This window comes from Arvicanthis niloticus, chromosome 21 (assembly GCF_011762505.2).
Source record: "Arvicanthis niloticus isolate mArvNil1 chromosome 21, mArvNil1.pat.X, whole genome shotgun sequence".
NCBI classification, from domain to species: domain Eukaryota; kingdom Metazoa; phylum Chordata; class Mammalia; order Rodentia; family Muridae; genus Arvicanthis; species Arvicanthis niloticus.
Genome location: NC_047678.1, coordinates 41,511,990 through 41,530,476, shown reverse-complemented (window position 1 = coordinate 41,530,476; position 18,487 = coordinate 41,511,990). Strand labels below are relative to the sequence as shown.

The following is an 18,487-nucleotide window of genomic DNA, read 5'->3' as shown; positions in this document are numbered from 1 at the left end:
GATCAGCATGAGCTGTGTAAGATTCTGTCAGGTGGAGGAAGGGAGAGAGGGAGGGAAATGTGAAAGAAAGAAGGCACGTGTAACATGATCAATACACAGAGGGCAGAATAGATTTGGTGTTCTTCAACTAACATGTCCACCATAAGGAGTCTAAGAGGTAGGCACCTGTACATAAGCTATTTTTATTTGATTTATTTCAAAACTTTTATTTTTCATATATATATATATATATCACCTGAGTCACAGACAGTAGTGAGCCACCATCTGGGAATCGAACTCAGGTCCTCTGAAAGCAGCCAGTGTCTTAAAGGCTGAGTTATTTCTTTAACCCCTGGCAATGCTTTATAAAAGAAAAAAAAAATGTCCTGGGCATGGTAACACATACCTTTAATACCAGCACTTGGAGTGGAAGATAGACCCAAGCATATCTCTGTGAGTTCAGCCTAATCTACATAGTGAGCTATGGTGAGCCAGGACTACGTAGTGAGGCTGCCTTTTTTTAAAGACACTGTTATTTATATATTGCCAGGGGAGGGACACACATCATCACACCATGTTACTATGTTGCAAGTGATTATCTGTTGATCAGAGCTGGGGAAAACCTATGGAGGGGGACACTGCTGGGGCTCTGCTCCTGTCCCCTCTCCAGCCTGCCTCGTGGTACCACCTCTCCTTTGGCCTTGTCCTTTATCCAATAAAACCTGCTCTGTTCCATCAGTAGCTGGTTGTTCTGGGAAACAGAAGGTTCTGTTCTAGAAATTTCTATCGCATGTTCCCTTGGGCAATATGGGATATGCACAGACTCCTGGACTGCCTTCGTTGATTAGGCGTCTATGTGACTTGTTTTTGTGCCGATAAAACACCCTTAACTGTTAAACTTCCTCTCCCCTCAAAATGATTTCCTGCTCAGCTTACCATCATTCACAAGTAAACTGCTTGCCTAGCCCCTGGGAAGCTGAGTCAGGAGGACAAGCCAACCTCAGGTACATAGTGAGGCACATAGTGAGGTACATAGTGAGGTACATAGTGAGCCCATGTCTCCAAACAGGCAAAGACACACTGGGGACTCAGCTAAGCTGAGGAATCTCAGCACTCAGGGAGAGGCCTGGGGAGAGGCCTGAGGATCAGATACTCAGGGTCATGCTTGACTTCATAGCAAGTGTGAAGCCAACTGGGCTACACGAGACCCTGTCTCCATCCAAAAAGCTTTTTCCTCTGTATATTTCAGGGGCTTCTCTAGGAGAAAGTCTATGCTCCAAGGCAGCATATTGTGCTCAACCTTGTGCTAGTTCACGCTTAAGACATCAGCACAGAAATACTGCGAGGAAACCTGAAACCTGATACTGTGATTACTTCACACTGAGGTAGGTGGGGGGGGGGGGGGGGGCAGCAGTTTCTGAATTGTGAGGAATGTGGAAAGAAAACAAAAGTCCCAGCCCCATTGGTCTCAGCACCAGCACGGAGAAAATTCTTCCTTCCGGGGCTTCTAAATTTATTACTTTCAGCAAATGAAGCAGTGACTCAAGACAACTCCTCCCGTTTCTCTTGCTCAGAGTCATGAATATATCAGCCAATGAGAGGCAGCCTCCGGAGAGTCAGAGACAAATTAGCCAATAAGATGCAGCTTCCACAGCATAGCCCTGGGCAGTAATAAAAGCGAGTTTTTAGGCCACATGAGACTAGGGAACTTAGTTTACTTTATCCTGCATCACCCCATGCAGGGCATGCTGACATTACAGCAGAAAGGGAAGGATGGACGAGTAAGCTGTAACGATAACTTCAGGAACCAGGCACACTCCATGCCTTTCAGAAGGTGATAAGGCAGCAGGGCATGTCCCAGCCACTAAAGACACCTTTGATGGTAAAAGCTCGGAGCTGAGAACCAAGGGCAGGCTGTCCAAGTCTTCCGGGATGCTGCTAACAGGTGAATCTTTTCTGAAATACTGAGTCAAGCTTGGCTTTCTGTCTAAGCGGCTTCATCCTGTAATCCCAGCTCTTTGGAGGCAGAGGCAGAAGGACTCAGTGAGCTCAAGGCCAACCTGGGCTACATGAGGAATGGCTCCATGGGTAAAGGAGCTTCCTTCCAGGCCTGAAGACCTGAGTTTGGTCCTTGAGACTGTAGGACTTTTGGGTCTTTTTGGGTTTAACTTTAAGATTAAAAGAATCCCACTGTCCCAGGACACATCCCTGGAGAGGCACATTCCTTAGTCAGAGGACACTTAGTGGATTAACATTCCTCAGAGCACAGGGAAGAGAACCCACCTGTGGGTGGGGAAGGCCCAGAGCACAGAGACACATTCTAGGATGGGAGGTGGTCAGGAAGAAAGTAATGTGTGAATCTGAGTCATCTATAGACCAGACCTGAGGTCAGCCCTTTGGGTCCTTTGTGGTTGCCCTCGTGTGCTCTGTATAAGAACTATTCCCAGCCTTTCTTCGGGGCTCTCTTGCCAGCTTGCGAGAGAGTCCTGGTGCACCAGTATCATTAAACCTCATGTTGTTGCAGCGAATCCTCTGTGTGTGATTCTGGGGAAGCGTGTCCCCTGGTTTGGATCTTAGAATCCAACATTCCAACATTTGGAGGTCCCACCTAGATACGCTCTTTCAGAACCCCACGGCTCCAGGGATTGGAGGTCCACATTTGCTAGAGCAGGTCTGTGTGCTGTCTGTCTGTTCGTTTTTGTGTCTGTGGAGTGTCTGTGCCCGTGGTAGGGGCAACTGTCTGTGAAGTGTGTGCGCGCCCGTGGCAGAGGTGACCGTCTGTGTAGCCTGGTTTCTGTGCTTGTGTCAGGGGCAAGAACTGGGCAAGCCATGGAGAGTAGTTTGTGACCCTGGGATAGGGTCACGGGTTCTAGGAGGGAATTCGTGGGTAGTGGAAGCACCAGGATAGATGTGTCAGCACACTGCAAGCCACAGTTCTCTGGGGGATGCCCCGGAGTTCGTTTGTATGGGAGATAGGATCAAGAATGACCCTTCTCCGTTTGAAGGTGGTCTTCCTTCGGCCACCGCCGCCTGGGGCAGCGTTTGTTGCACTCTCGTGGCAGTGTGTCTGTGTCTAATTGGTTTGTGTTGTTCATTGTTGGTGGTGTTAGAAATTTGTTAAATTTGGTGTAGTGTAGGCTGGCCAAATTGTCTGAATCTGTTAGATTTGGTCCAGAGTAGGCTGGCCAGGTCGTCTGGTTATTGGATTCTTCCACTGGCAGTTTTTCTATGTAACTGTCTGTATCACCTGGGTTATGCACCACCTGTGACAGGGGTGAGCTGTCTGTGTTGTTTTTCCTTGTTTTCTTGAAGAACTGTCTGTGTGTTGGGTGTCTTCTATGTGTTCTTGGACTTTGACTGACGTTATTTTGGACTGAATCTACTGTGCTAAACATCCTAAGTTAAAAAGAAAGTTATTTGGCCACCGACAGAGAAAGAGATAGAGGCAGTACAAGAGCTGCTGCAGAGCTGAGAGGCAGGTCCTTCGGCGAGTGGGCAATGCGGTTCAGGCAGCCCGCCCACCGCACGTAGGGTGTTCTCCGGGTAGCACTACATGGAGGATGCCCTTGAACCACCCGGCCATGCAAGTTGGCAGCTAAGGGAAGAAAGCTCTGTCCCTCTGCTGTTGCAGGAGGTGGCAGTGGGGCAGCGTGCGACAGCTGCCTAGTTTGGTGTGCGTGGCTGGGCTGGGGACCTCGGAGTCACTGCTGTAGCAGCTCGGTGGCTTCCCATCTGTGGGGACCTTGGCCTTTGGTCCCTTCTAGTGGCTGGCAGCAGTGGAGGGGAGGAGCACAGTGACTGCAGCTCTTGCTCCCCACTCTCTGTGGCTGGTGCTGAGGAATCCGAGGACATCTACAAAAAGATAGTCAGGGCCCAGGTGATTAAGAACCTGGCAGAGGAGAAAGACATCTTCCCTGAGCCATGGCAGCTGGACAAAACAGCCCCGGCAAGATTATTCACCTGAGTGTTATATATTTTTTATTTATTTATTTTTTTAAAAACGTGAGTGAGTAGTGCTGAGAAGTCACATGACTCCAGCTTGAAAACTCTGAACCAACAAAACTGCTTGCAGGCAGGTCGGGCAGGTCCCCTGCTGTAAAATGTTACAGGCTGTCCCTGAGTCAGAGAGCCAAAAGAATAGGCCCCTGTTTTGGTACAGATACAAATTTATAGTAAAAAAGAGTAAGTTAGTTACTCTCTGCTTAGGGTAGCCACCCATAAAGACCTTTGTACAGGTGATCAAAACAATAGAAGAAAGAGTCTTTAGTCCAGCATCCCTCAGGCACCCAGACCAAGTACCCAATATAGTCACCTAGATGAATCTAGTGGAGGAACACCCTTCCTCCCACCCATTAAAAACCTTTCTTCCCCAAGACCCTTGTAGGTTCTGGCTGTCAGGAATGCTCTTCAGGACTAAAGAGCAAGAGAAGATACCGAAAAGAAATATTGTACCCTCAGACATGGGGACACCATCAATTGACCAGGCCGTGGTCAACAGCAAGTTACTTCTGACCAGATCTGACTGAGACCTTCATGTGGCAGAAGGTAAGGGGCACCTGAAAGCCCATGCCAGATTTCACTGGCAGGTCTCGAGAGAGCTACATGAGACCCCACTAATTTTATCAAGGCACATGAGGTTAAGCAGGGATCAGATGAGTTGCCCATAGCCTTTCTAGACTAGCTCACAGAGACCTTCTGTCAGAGACATTTTGTCAGTATAGGCAAGGCTATTAGATACAAAAAAAAAAAAAAAAAAAAAAAAAGCACCAGAGGCTAGAGGGACTACAAGATAAGTCATTAAAAGGTTTAGTGTAAGTTGTTGAGGAGGTCTACCATATCAGGGAGAAAGAAAAAGAGCAGAGAAAGAAAGAAGATAAAAGAGAGATGAGGAAAAAGAAAGGTGACAGGAAAGGAATTTACAGAAAAGCTTGGCTATAATAGTTAAGAGAAAGCATAAAAGAGAGACTCCAATCAAAAGGAGATAGAAAACTCCTTGAAAAAAAAAACCAGTGTGCACATTACAAATAAAGGAGCCAGCTGCTGAGCCCAAGAGTGCCCTAACAAATAGAAGCCAGGGTCAGGAAATCCCAGGCCTTGAGAAAAACACCCCTAGATGGCGAATGTATTAGCTCTGTGTGAAGCCACGATGGGGTTAGATGGGTGGATACAGGGACTCAACACTTGGTTCTCCTCCAAGCCAATGGCCCCATTACCAAGAAAAGATCTTGGTTCCAAAGAGCCACTGATACCAAAATATATTCATGGACCACCCGAAAATTGGTGGACCAAGAGATGGGCTGGGTATCCCATTCATTTATGGTCATCCCATCCTGTCCCTACCCTCTGTTGGGTCGAGCCTTACTCCCCAGGATGGGGGCCCGGACACACTCCTACTCCATGGGCTGCAACTAACTAACCCAAAAGGAGAACCCACAGGTAGAGGAAAGACTTCTCCTACTGACCTACTGACCCCTACTGGGAGCCGAGACAACCTACTTTACAAGATGGGAACAGTTTTCTCCATACTGGTCAGAGACAAACGGGTGCTGCTGTGGTAGATGACACAAATGTCACCTGGGCTGAACTTCTACTCCCTATCCCCGAGCTTGTCAGTGCAGAGAGCAGCCTTAGAACTTGGGGCCGCCAAGAAAATCAACATCTACATGGACAACACGTATGCCTTTGCCATAGCCCATGTCCACAGGGCTATGTACCAAGAGAGAGGACTGTTCACATCAGAAGAAATCTTAGATGTCTTGGATGCCCTGTTGAAGCCAGAAACTGTATTTGTTGCCCAGGACACCAGAAGGGAGGAGACTCAGTGGACCCAGGCAATAACCAGACAGATCAAGTGGCTTAAAAAATGGCTATACAGGAGCCTGTCCCGGTTATGGGCCTACAAGAGACACCCACTGGAAATTGAGACTAGATTAAGAGATGGCCTCACTTAAAACACACAGAAAAAGAAAGGACTCAGATTGCTAGCCATCCTGAGAACTATTACCTAGAGAAAAAGGGACAATGGTGCACACAAGAAGGGAGAACTATACTCCCCAGAAAACAAACCAAAGACTTACTAGGCTAAATCCACAGATAGACTCTTGAAAAATAAGCACATCCAAGCAGTCCAGAGATCTAAGTTGTATAATGAACCTCAGGTTTTGGGCCAGAGAGATAGTAAGATATTAGAAGAAATCTTCCCAAAGTTTTGAGTGCCAGAGATAATTAGATCAGATAATGGTCTTGCTTTTGTTTCTAAGGTAAGTCAGGAATTGTCAGAGATATTGGGGACTAATTGGAAGCTCCATTGTTCCTACTGTCCCCAGAGCTCAGAGCAGGTAGAAAGAATGAACAGAACCCTAAAAAGAGACCTTAACTAAATTGCCCTCAGAAACTGGCGCTGGCTGGGGGATATCCCTTGTCCTGTCCCTGTTCCAAACCTGGAATGCCCCTCTTGTGTGCTACCCCAACCCCCTTGAATCCAGCTCTTGATTCATGCCCCCTCCCCCTAGAAATGACTTTTCAGGCTAATAAGAGGCTGTTCCTGGTGCTGTTGACCATCCCGACCTCTATTGAAGTAGATGGAGTAACTGCCTGACGTCACATAACTCAGACCAGCACCTGCACCTGATGCCAACTGGAGAGCATCCAGACACCTGAGACACCCCCCTCAAGCTCAAGATCACCTGCTGTTCTACAAGGCCAAAGAGCAGCAGGCCTTGACCCCTGAGAGATCCCCACCCTAGAGGCACAGGGGTAGAGATTACCCAAATGTCAGAGATAAGAGACGTTTGAATTTAAAACGTGTCCCAGATGCAGCCTTAGAGGGTGGGGCTTAGGGTAAATGACAACTTGTGATCCCAGGATTAAAATCACCCACAAGAAAAAGGGGGGAAATGTAGGACTTTTGGGTCTTAATTTAAGATTAAAAGAATCCCACTGTCCTAGGACACATCCCGGGAGAGGCACATTCCTTAGTCAGAGGACACTTAGTGGATTAACATTCAGAAGAGGGAGAGGCTGATTAACATTCCTCAGAGCACAGGGAAGAGAACCCAACTGCAGGTGGGGAAGGCCCAGAGCAGAGAGACACATTCTAGGATGGGAGGTGGTCAGGAAGAAAGTAATGTGTGAATCTGAGTCATCTATAGACCAGACCTGAGGTCAGCCCTTTGGGTCCTTTGTGGTTGCCCTCGTGTACTCTGTATAAGAACCATTCCCAGCCTTTCTTCGGGGCTCTCTTGCCAGCTTGCGAGAGAGTCCTGGTGCACCAGTATCATTAAACCTCATGTTGTTGCAGCGAATCCTCTGTCTGTGTGTGATTCTGGGGGAGCGTGTCCACTGGTCCAATATTCTAACAAGACCCACATAGTAAAAGGAGAGAAACAACTCCTGCAAGTTTTCCACTGACTCTCTCTCTCTCTCTCTCTCTCTCTATATATATATATATATATATATATATATATATATATATATATATGCACACACACCAATATGATGTATTTTAAAAAGAGAGTAAAACTCTCCCAAGTAGAATGCCAGAAAGTATACAGATTTCTAGTCTCAAGAGGTAAAGTAAAAAAAACAACAACAATAAAGCAAACACCAAAAAAGTAACTAGCCAGGATGATGCTCCTGGGAGGAAGAGGATGGAAAAATCAGGAGTCCAAGGCTATCCTTGGCTATATAACAAGTTCAAGGCCAGCCTGGGCTACATGCAACTCTGTCTCAAAAAGAAAGAAAGCTCAAATCACCATTCTTTAACTGTGGACCACACTGGTGACTTCCCTTCAAAGAGGTGAGAGTAGAAAGACTTTGCAGACAGACCTGCACTGAATACAGGACCTGAAGAGGACAGAAGAGGGCACCAGATCTCCTGGAACTGGAGTTACAGACTGGTGGTGTTCCAGCAGCTTCTTGCCATTTCCAAGGACTTAAGCTGATTTGGAGAACCTCACGTTTTTTTCTAGATCAAACTGCCATTGCTGATTCATGAATGGTGTTTGTGAGTGGATAGAACTATGGCTGCTGATCATGTAAACTAAACTGCTAATATCCTGACAACAGAGATTGGATTTGCCCCCTAAAATTATTTCTAGGGCTGGAGAGATGGCTCAGTAGTTAGAACTGTGCTCTCTTCCAGAGATACTGAGTTAAATTCCCAGTAGCCACATGGTGGCTCACAACCATCTATAATGAGCTCTGATGCCCTCTTCTGGCATGCAGGTGTACATGCAGATAGAGTACTCATACATTAAACAAATAAATAATTAAAACTATTTCTAAACAGGTCCATATCCTTTTTTGTCCTATTAACCTTTCTTTCCACTACCTCTGGTGGGTGATGGGCTAGAAGGGAGGTTAGAGCATTTAAGCATACTTATTAAAATAGGTTTTAAAAACAATAAGCCTACAGGACTTACTAGTAAATCATTGGTTAAATATAAACATAATAATTTGAAAAGAAAGTATACTGCTTTTTAAAAATCTGGAAAAGTTTAGGAGATGTGGGTGGAGAAAGAAGGTAGTTCTGAGTGTCTGATTCTCTGGGGAAATACATGATTTTAGTTGTGGGGAGTGTACAAGAAGTGATGTATCCTTGCCACAACTAAACATATAACAAAACAAAACTGAAGGGAGAAAGGGCTCGTCTGGGATCATGGTTGGAAGTTGCCATCCACCATGATGGAGAAGGCACCATGGGAAAAGCAGCTCATTGCCAGTGAGGGAAAGGGTGGCTTACATCTGGGCAAGTTAGCAAGCAGATATGGGGCAGAAAGTGAGGTTAGACTATAAACCTCAAGAGCCAGTCCACATTGTTCAGCTTCCTCCGTGCTGGTGCCACCTTCGACAAGTTCTACAAGCTCCAAAAACAATGGTACTTCTGGTGGCTAAGTCTTCACACACGAGCCTGTGGGCCACTTCACATCCAAACCATTAGAGAAATCTAGAAGAAATAGCTGCAAGAGATCCAATCAAAAAGCAGGACAAAGTCAGAGCAGACCCAGCAATGTGACAAGGCCAATCCCACTTCCAGGGTTACAGAAATAAAAGTCTAAACACTATATTAGAAGACTCCCAGGGCTGGAGAGATGCTCAGAGGCTAAGAGTGTTTGTTGCTCTTCCAGAGGACTCCTCTTCAGAGCCCACATCTGGCAGCTTATAACTGCCTGTAACTCCAGCTCCAATGGATCTCATGTACCCTTCTGGCCTCCACGGGCAGGCAACTGTACTCACATGTGGTGTGTATACACACACACACACACACACACACACACACACACACACACATGTACCCACATGGTGGCTCACAACCATCTGCAACTCCAATTTTGGGGATCTAACATCCTTTACTGGCATATTTGGGCACCAGCCACTCATGTGGTTCATGGACATACATGTAGGCAAAATACCCCCCCCCACACACACACATGCCCACACACATGAAAAGAAATCGATCCTACCACACCTCATGTGTCTTCCCTTAGCACGTGTTCTCCTTACCCTTTTGCAGTACAACAAAGAAATCTCAGGAATCACCAGCATCTTGCAGAAATCCTTTCCATTGTCCTGTTTCCTGGGCTGGATCTCTAACAACGCAGGTGTGCCTCTGGCCTGTGGGTCTTTCTTCTTCAGCTCTGCCGTGCTGTGCCCTTTGTCTGTCCCAGCCTGGCTGATAGGAGGATGTCGAGGCTAACTGAAGCTAATTAGAGTTGATTAAGACCAAGGATGGCAATGGGATGCTAGCCAAGGTAGCCAGATGGAAAGACGTGGTGTTGATCTGTCTCTCATCTGCAGCGCAGTAGATCTGAGGCAGCTCCACTCAGATGCCAATCCAGAAAGAATAAAATCACAAACACCTGTGAAGATGCCAGAATGAAGCCGTGCTTTCCCGGGATCACTTAAAAACTGGTAAGAGCTGGAGTGTTAGTTCAGCAGTTGAGAGGGCACATGTTCAAATCCCAACCTTCACACAGCAGCTCACAACTGACTGTAACTAAGCTTCAGGGGATCCAATCCCCTTTTCTGGCCGTTTTGGATACCAGGCACGTAAAGATTAATAGTAAAACCATGATGTAAAACCGACGAGGACAGATGCAGATTATGCAGAACTTAGGACTGAAGTCAAGATATCTCAACAACCAGTCTCGATCAGCAAGGAAAATATAACATATAGTCTTATAAACCGAGGGCCATTTCTGTCACAGTAATAGGCTCTAAACACTGCAGAATGAGAAGGCTCGGAGACTGCCATGAGAATGTGGATTTGTGGCTAGCACGAGACTAGCCACCCTTCTTTTTATAGCAGCCAGGATTCTGTGGGCCCTTGGGTAAATCAGATAGAAACTGTTTTAGTGTAAGAAAACTCCAAGAAGTTTCATGAATCTCAGGGTGTCCTTGGAGGCAGGCTGGTTAGGGTTCAATTCACAGAAAATACTTTTCAAATGGAATTCTTTCCCTACATGCCTCCCTAACACCATTCCAGCTCTTCCTGTGGTGAAAGAGCCAACCCTAGTATGGTCTGTCTACGGAATGTGGCTCATTCTTCGGTGTCTGGAGATTCCCATCACCACATTCGTCATTTTATAGGTTTGTAGATCAAACCTATGTCCTAATATATGCTAGACGAGCACTCTACTTCTGAGTTACATCCTTAGATTTTAAGTTTTAAAAAATATTTTATTGTGATATATATGTATGTATGTCAAGACTGCTCCAGCACATTCTAACTGTAGGCATCAGCTTCATTCATAGCATTTCAGTGTCTCTGGAGTAAGTCCTTTAAGGACATGCTATTATCATGGGCCTGGGTTGAGAAGAGTCACCATGACCTGGTAAGTGTTCACACATAATTTCTTCTCTGGTTGTTGATTTTATAATCTCCTTTCTGAGGCTATATGGGTAGTTTGCATTTTGCTCAAGATATGTCACTTTTATCAGATTTTCTCATTACTTTTTGGAAAGTGACATTTAGCAGGAAACACATCCAATAGAGTAAGTTATCAGGGCTCAGTGGCTCGGAACACAGTCCCAGCCCCCTGGGACACAAGGAGGGAGGAGCAGAGGGGCAGAAACCCACTTTGCCTGTGGGAACTGAAGGCTTTTCTTTCCCCAGACTTCCTCCACATTGTCTGTGGTACTAATAATTCTCTTCAAAAAGTCTTCCTCTGTAGAAAGCTAAAAAAAAAAAAAAAAAAAAAAAAAAAAGCGAGACAAGATCTTATGTTGCTTAGCCTGGATTAGACTAGATCTAACTAATGGGCTCAATTAATACTTGTCTCTTAGCTTCCCAAATATAAGGGCATCATTGAAGATAATTTTTCTTCCTCTTTTACTATATTTAAAACCAAAATTATGAACTTTCTCCTATAAGTACAAAAATAGCCCAAAGGAGAAAGAGTGATAACCAGGAAATAGATTTTAATGCATATATTAAAATTTGGAGCTGTAATGAGGGAGATATCAAAAATTCCTAAAGAGAGAGAATCTTATTGCTAGTGTAATTGCTTAATTATTCTTAGGAGTAATAAAGTTATATTCTAACTCCCTGTGTTTGCCAAACTAAATCCCAGGTGGATGAAGCCATCTAATCTAGAAAGGAAACAATAACAAGTAGAACGATACAAATCTACTGTGTAAGAAGGAAGCCCTCAAGCTTGAAAAGAATTTTATAAATAAGGTGTGTTAGTTTTTATTGCCACTGTGACAGATACATGAGAGAAATAAGTTCAAGGGAGAAATTCAGGGATGGAGAGATGGCTCAGCGGTTAAGAGCACTGGCTGTTTTTCCAGAGGTTCTGACTTCAAGTCTCAGCAACCACAACCACCTACAAGGGGATCTGATGCCCTCTTGTGGCATGCAGATAGGCACTCATATGCATTAAAAAAATAAATAAATCGAGAGAGAGAGAGAGAGAGAGAGAGAGAGAGAGAGAGAGAGAGAGAGAGAAGAAGAAGAAGAAGAAGAAGAAGAAGAAGAAGAAGAAGAGGAGGAGGAGGAGGAGGAGGAGGAGGAGGAGGAGGAGGAGGAAGAGGAGGAGGAAGAAGAGCAGGGCGATTGATTCATCATGATGCACAGTTTCAGTCTGTGGAGTGGCTGCTTCTGGCTCCCCGCCAGGTAGAATGTGGCAGAAGGGGCTGGTGGTACAGGGCTGTTTACTTCATGGTAGCCAGAAAGCTGAAAGAGTACACAGGACAAGATACTTCATAGGCCTGCCTCCAAAGACCCACTTACCTTAGCCAGTTCCCACTTTCATAACTACTCAAAGCTAGAACAACTGTCTTGGTTTATGTAGTTAAATTCCAAATTGAGGAGGAACACCAGCTGGAGAGAAAGCCTTCAACATGAGTCAATGGGGACACTTTTTATTCTACTCTGTAACACAGAGACGAGGTAAACCGTTGTTGTCACCTACCATGTAGGAATTTATCCTTAGAGTCAACAACAGAAACAGAGAAGCTTGCCAAGTTTGATGGGCAACAGTGTTCCTTTGGTTTGATGGCTTAGTTGGTAAACTGCTCGCCACACACGCTTGAGGACCTGAATTCAATCCCTAGCAACCACATAAGACCTAAGTGTGAGGGTGCATACTCATAACTCCAGAGCTGGGGTGGTGGCGATCCCTGGGGCTTGCTGGTCAGTCAGCCTACCTTAACCAGCCATTCCCAGGTGCCCGTGAAAGACCTTGTGTCAAAAATAAAACTAAGGAACAGCTCCAGAGGAGAACACCCAAAGCTGACCTCTGGCTCTCACAAACACAACTGCCTTTTAAGTCAGACAACTGCCATCTCCAACTGCTGAGTCGATAGCCCAGGATCGTCATAGCAGATCTAGTTGACTATTGGCATTCATTCCATCCTGGGAGGAGACAGGAGGGTCTTTGGACCTTCACCTGAGCTTCCGACCACCCTCCCAGCCATCTATATTTTCTCCTCATTATGTGTGGAGCAGGGTGTATTGGAGAGGTCCTAGATATACAGGTTGAAGAAGTGGAGGTGGGAGGGGAGTGCCGTCTATGTGGCTATGGGGAAGCCATCTTGTATGCTGGGCGAAGACTTTCCAGTGCTTTGGGTTCGCCGTGCTCCTGTCTGTAACCTCTCATCCGGGCTCTGTACCTAAGCCTAACAAATCCGTTGGTTCCCTCACGTGAGCTGTCGTGGAATTATACTTTGGTTTATCCTTAGAAACTTAGGATCCCATCTTTCCACCACCACCACGCCCCAATCCAGAAAAAGGAACTTTAGCTCTATCTCCACCCCATACTGGCAGTAGAATTCTGGATCAACTGAGTTGGGCTTTGTTCCTTCCACAGATACTGCCAACCTGCTCTCACATCGGGAACGAAGTTGAAGGATTCCAGTTGGAGGCCAGCCTAAGCTACACAGTGAAACCCTGTTTAGGCAGGGAACACGGCAAAACAGCTAAAGCTGTGAGCTGTGGGGATCAGGCAGACATGAAAGACTTTTAAGTCCCACCAAGATCTGCGGCGCCCGTTAGCTTGGAGGTTGGGGCTACACGATTATGCTGCCTTCCTGGTGGGATTTGACCACCACTGCGTGCTCTGACTAGAAGGGCAGATCGGTCCTAACCTCGGTTCGCTGAGTCTGCAGCGACCAATGGGCTCCAGACCGAGAAGTTTCCTGAAGAGGCTCAGAGGCCCGTACCCCTAACGGCACCACTGGGAAAACATGGAGGGGACCGGCTCTAGCAATGTCACTTCCGGTCCACGCCTCGTAAGCTCAGCCAATCAGCGCCCTGCATCGCCGGCGTCCTACTTGCTGTCATGGAGACGAGAGGGCGTGTAAACGCCAAGCAGGGCCTGCCGTGGGGCTTTGTGAGTCTCGCCATTTCTCCCACCTCAGCTCTGGCATCTTTCTAGAAAGGATGCACTGGTCTTAGAGTGTCCAAGGCCATTTAGGTGTGCCCAAGGATTCTCACTTCTGGCGCCAGCCCATAGCGCCGGAAGCGCTCCTCCAGTTAGCATCCGGGTCTCTTTCTGGCCTCTGCGTGTTGCCATGGAGATGGGATGGCGGCGTCAAAATACTGAGGGATGCTCGCCGCGCAAATCTGGGAAATGCTCACGAGTTCTGTCTCTTTCCAGCGTCCAGTCTCCCCTTACGCCAACGACATCATTTCAGAAGTAGCGTGGGGTCCTTAGTGACGCTGGATGGGCGCACAAATTCGCTCACTTCCGGGTTTCTGCTGGGGGGAGGGGGGAGGCGCGCGTAGCGACCAGCCAATCAAAGTCCCGCTCTTTTTCCCGCGTCTCGCAGGTTGCCATGGTGAGGCAGAGGGCTCACCCAGGCGTCCAGGGGAGTTGGCCAGGTCTTCGGGTGCCTCGGTTTCCTCTGTCCAGGCTGCGGCCTCGCCGTGGCAAGGCAGAGCGCGTGCAACTCGGGTCCCCAACCATCGTGCAGGTGAGTGGGCAGCTGCAGCTTCATCCCTGGTTACATCTCTGACCCGCTTCATCCTATTCAGAGGCGCGGCCACTTCCTCCAGGACAGCAACTTATCTAGTCTTACTTAAAAAAAAAAAAATGTCCATTTATGTGCGTGTTCACATGTTGAGTATTTGTGGAAGCCAGAAGATGGTGTTGGATTCCCTGGAGCTGGAGTTACAGGTAGTTGTGAGCCACCCAATGTGGGTGCTGGGAACAGAACTCAGATTCTCCACAAGAGCAGTATGTATTCTTAATGCTGAGTCGTCTCTCCGGTACATTGATACAGTTTTGACAAGGCTTCTTGTACATATGAGAGAGTGTGTGTACATGCATGTGAGTGTACTGATGCACTCAGCTGTGTGTGCAGGCAGAGCAGGGTGTGAAGTGTCTTCCTCTGGCGCTGCCTGCGTTTGGCCTAGAGACAAGGTCTCTCCCCCGCCAGAGGCTGGTTGTTGAGACTGGACTAGCCTGCCAGTGAGCCCTCCGGGTTCTCCCATGTAGGCCCTTCAAAGCTGGGCTTACTGGGTTTCTATGTGTGTGTTGAAGATTTGAACTTGGGCTTACAGAGTAAGCACTTAACCAGGTGAACCGTCTTTTCAGCTCACTGTGTTTTTTTGTAAAAATGACATTTTAAGCTGTCACACGGTATCAGGACTTCTCTGTGACATTTTCCTATATGTCTGTCATTGTGTTTTGCTTATGCCCGCCCCTCACTATCCTCCCCTGCTTCTCTTACCCGCTCCTGCTTGTCCTTTTTCTCATCCCCGCACAGTCGTCATGTGCCTTCAAGGGGACCTACATTTATGTCTTGATTTTGCACGAGAGGAAACATGGTGTCGCATCTTTCCTGCCTCTCATGACCCTTGGTTCCTGCCTCTCCTCCTCTAGGCTGATTTTTCCTCTCCTTAATCCTCTGTCTACTCCCATGCCCCATATATGGTATATGTTTAAATTTGGGTTATATACTATTCTGTATATTGTATATGTTCCCACTTGACTTTGCCAGAGAGAGAGAGAGAGAGAGAGAGAGAGAGAGAGAGAGAGAGAGAGAATATTGTTATATTGTTTGTCTTCCCGACTCTGGCTTACCTCATGGCATCACCACCAGGACTTTGAATCTATTCATCTTCCTGAAAGTGATGTCATTTTACTCTTCCTGCCAGCCGAGTGACACTCTGTTGTTTGTGTAGAGCACAATTCCTTCCTCCATTCGACTGTAGATGGGTGTCTGGGCTGATTCCACACTTTAGTTATTGTGAACAAAGCTACAGTAAACAGAGATGCCAAGTATCCCTTTGTGTGCTGCCTGAACTACCTTCGGATGTGCATGTGTGTGCATGTGTATGTGTGTGCATGTGTACGTTCACACTGCAGTAGCATGACTGTACATGTGCATGACTGCATGTACATGTGTGTGCATGTGTGTGCATGTCTATGTGTACATTCACACTGCAGTAGCATGACTGTACATATTCATGTGTGTGCCTGTGTGTTTATGTGCCTGTGTGTATATGTTCACACTGCAGTAGCATGAGTGTACATGTAGGTGGTTCTGTTTGATTTTTGAGAACACTCCATGTTGGTGTCCGGTGGCCACACTGCTTTACTGTAAACACAAGAGCCTAGCCTTTGTCTGCCTCTGTGACTCTGCCCACTTCTAGGTGCAGTTTATAAACCAGAACTTACTCCCTCTTTCCTTCCTTCCTTCCTTCCTTCCTTCCTTCCTTCCTTCCTTCCTTCCCTCCCTTCCTCTCTCTCTCCATTCCTCTCTTCCTTCCCATCATCTCCCTCCCCATCTCCTGTTTGGTTTTTTTGAGATGAGATTTCTCAGTGTAGCCCTGGCTGTGCTGGAACTCGCTCTGTAGACCAAGCTGGCTTCGAATGCAGAGATTTGCCTGCCTCTGCCTTCCAAGTGCTGGGATTACAGGTGTGTGCCACCACTGTCGGGCCAGAATGTGTTTCTTACACTACCTTCTCTGTACAAGTCTCCCTCTTTGCACACATCCTCACCAGTGCTTCCTTGACGTCAGCTGTTCAGACTGGAATGAATCCCAGTGTTTTGAGTTTGCATTTCTGTCATGGCTGATGGTGGGAACATGTTCTTACTCATTTATAAACTGTCTGTCTTTCTGCTTTTGAGAACTATCTGTTCTTTTCATTTTCTCATTTGTTCGCCAGTAGTTTATATTCTTGGTGCCTCTGTGTGTGTGTGTGTGTGTGTGTGTGTGTGTGTGTGTGTGTGTTTTAATCTTCTGTGAGATGGATTGATGGCAAGGACTGTCCTCCTGTGAGCTATCTTCAGTCTGACTGGTTCCTTTGCTGTGAGGACGGGTTTCAGCTGACATAATTTGTTAGTTCACATGGTTATACCCTGAGCCATTGAGTTCTTTCCAGAAAGTCCTGCCTCTGCCTCTAACTTAGAGTGCTCTCCCTGAATGTGCCTAGCAGTTGCTGCTTCAGGTCAGATAGTAATGTCTTTGATCTTTTCGGGGGTTAAAATTTTCACCGTATTTATAAAAGGTTGAAAAATAAGGACCCACAAGTGTGCTGTCTAGTTTCAAGTCAACCTGACACAAGCAAGTGTCATTAGAGAGGAAAATGCCCTTATAAGATCAGGAGTTACCCAGTATGATGCTGGGAACCACACTTAGGTCCTCCGGAAGAGCTGTTTGTGCTTTTAAGCTCTGAGCCATCTCTTCAGGCCTGACTTGTGAACGTTCAACACATCTTGCACCTCTGGATTGCAGCCAGCTTGGTCATGGTTTTAATGTATTTCTGCATTCAGTTTGTAAGTATTTTATTTAAAATTTTTGAGTCTATATCAATAAAATTGGTCTGTTTGTAGTCTCTCTCTCCCTCTTTCTCCATTCTTCTCTGTCTGTCCATTTCTCCTCTCCACCTCTCTCTCTCTCAGTCTCTCTGTTTCCCTCTCCTCCTCTCTGTCTCTGTCATCTGTTTGTCTCTCTTTTTCTGTCATCTGTCTGCATCTGTTTCTCTCTGTCTCTGTCTCTTTCTCTGTGTGTGTGCATGTGTGTGTGTTTTACTTAGCTTTGGTGTCCATGCTTTCTTGACTTAAGTCAGTGAGTTCACAGGTGGTAATAGTTTATTTGCTTAAATAAATGGCCCATCAGTCTGTGTGCCATGACTGACACGGGACAGATGTCAAGTCATCCGGATATGGCAGTGTTACTCAAATGGAGCAAACTTCTATTTTTAATTGTGGATTCACTTCTGGGAAGGTGTAGTCTGAACCATTGTTCTGTACAGTGTGGAGCGGTTGACCTGATCTAGACTGTCATTGCCACATGCACAGGCTGTTTCTTTCCTTCTCGTTCTTATGAAGTCAAGGGTTCACAGATTACTCTCTCAGGCCAGGCTCTTTCCACTGTGATGGGGAAGAACAAAATCCTGGCACTGTGAGTCTAGGCCGGCAGGTGACTGTGGTGGGTTCTAGGCCGGCAGGTGACTGTGGTGGGTTCTAGGCCGGCAGGCGACTGTGGTGGGTTCTAGGCCGGCAGGCGACTGTGGTGTGTTCTAGGCCGGCAGGCGGCTGTGGTGTGTTCTAGGCCAGCAGGCGGCTGTGGTGTGTTCTAGGCCAGCAGGCAGCTGTGGTGTGTTCTAGGCCAGCAGGCAGCTGTAGTGTGTTCTAGGCCAGCAGGTTAAGAGCACTGGCTGCTCTTCCAGAGGACCTGTGTTTGGTCTCCAGCAGCCACAGAGTGGCTCACTGTGATCTGTAACTCCAATTAGAGGGGATACAATGCCCTCATCAGACCTCACTGATGTGTTGACACCAGGCATACACATGATGCACTGACATAAATGCAGGCAAAACACCCATATGCATAAAATAAACACAAACTCATTGAGGACCGCACTGCCCCACATTTGGGGGCCACTACGTTGCTGTCCACACTGTCCCACACTTGGGGCTAAGTGCTCTTGTCCGAGGGGATCAGACAACAGGGTCTATCAAGAGAGAGAGAGAGTGGGGATGGAGAGGCAAGAGATGCGAAGAATGGAGACAAGACAGGGTGTGTAGTCAAGTCCCTTGTCTTGTTTAGTGCAAG

General features: G+C 46.8%; 1 protein-coding gene and 2 long non-coding RNA genes across 20 annotated transcripts in view; 2 read left to right on the top strand and 1 right to left on the bottom strand.

The window, feature by feature from the left end:
* The first annotated feature begins 1,702 nt into the window (after nt 1-1,702).
* LOC143435420 (uncharacterized) lies at nt 1,703-7,283 on the top strand. Its single transcript, XR_013105722.1, has 3 exons — nt 1,703-1,924; nt 4,354-4,524; nt 6,492-7,283. It is a non-coding gene; the product is annotated as an uncharacterized LOC143435420 (long non-coding RNA).
* Nucleotides 7,284-7,458: 175 nt separating this feature from the next.
* LOC143435419 (uncharacterized) lies at nt 7,459-13,812 on the bottom strand. 3 transcript variants are annotated; one of them, XR_013105719.1, is made up of 3 exons: nt 12,215-13,812; nt 9,484-10,305; nt 7,459-8,939 (listed from the first exon to the last, which is right to left on the bottom strand). It is a non-coding gene; the product is annotated as an uncharacterized LOC143435419 (long non-coding RNA). The 3 variants fall into 3 exon arrangements; XR_013105721.1 differs by having other exon boundaries at nt 12,396-13,812; XR_013105720.1 differs by having other exon boundaries at nt 13,570-13,812.
* A 182-nt stretch (nt 13,813-13,994) lies between these two features.
* Ulk4 (unc-51 like kinase 4) overlaps nt 13,995-18,487 on the top strand; it is a 290,769-nt gene continuing 286,276 nt past the window's right edge. For all 16 annotated transcript variants that reach the window (XM_076917962.1, XM_034484051.2, XM_076917954.1 and 13 more), the window contains exons 1-2: nt 13,995-14,120; nt 14,254-14,397. The gene's annotated coding sequence lies outside the window, so the exon portion shown is untranslated. The remainder of the gene's footprint in view (nt 14,121-14,253; nt 14,398-18,487) is intronic.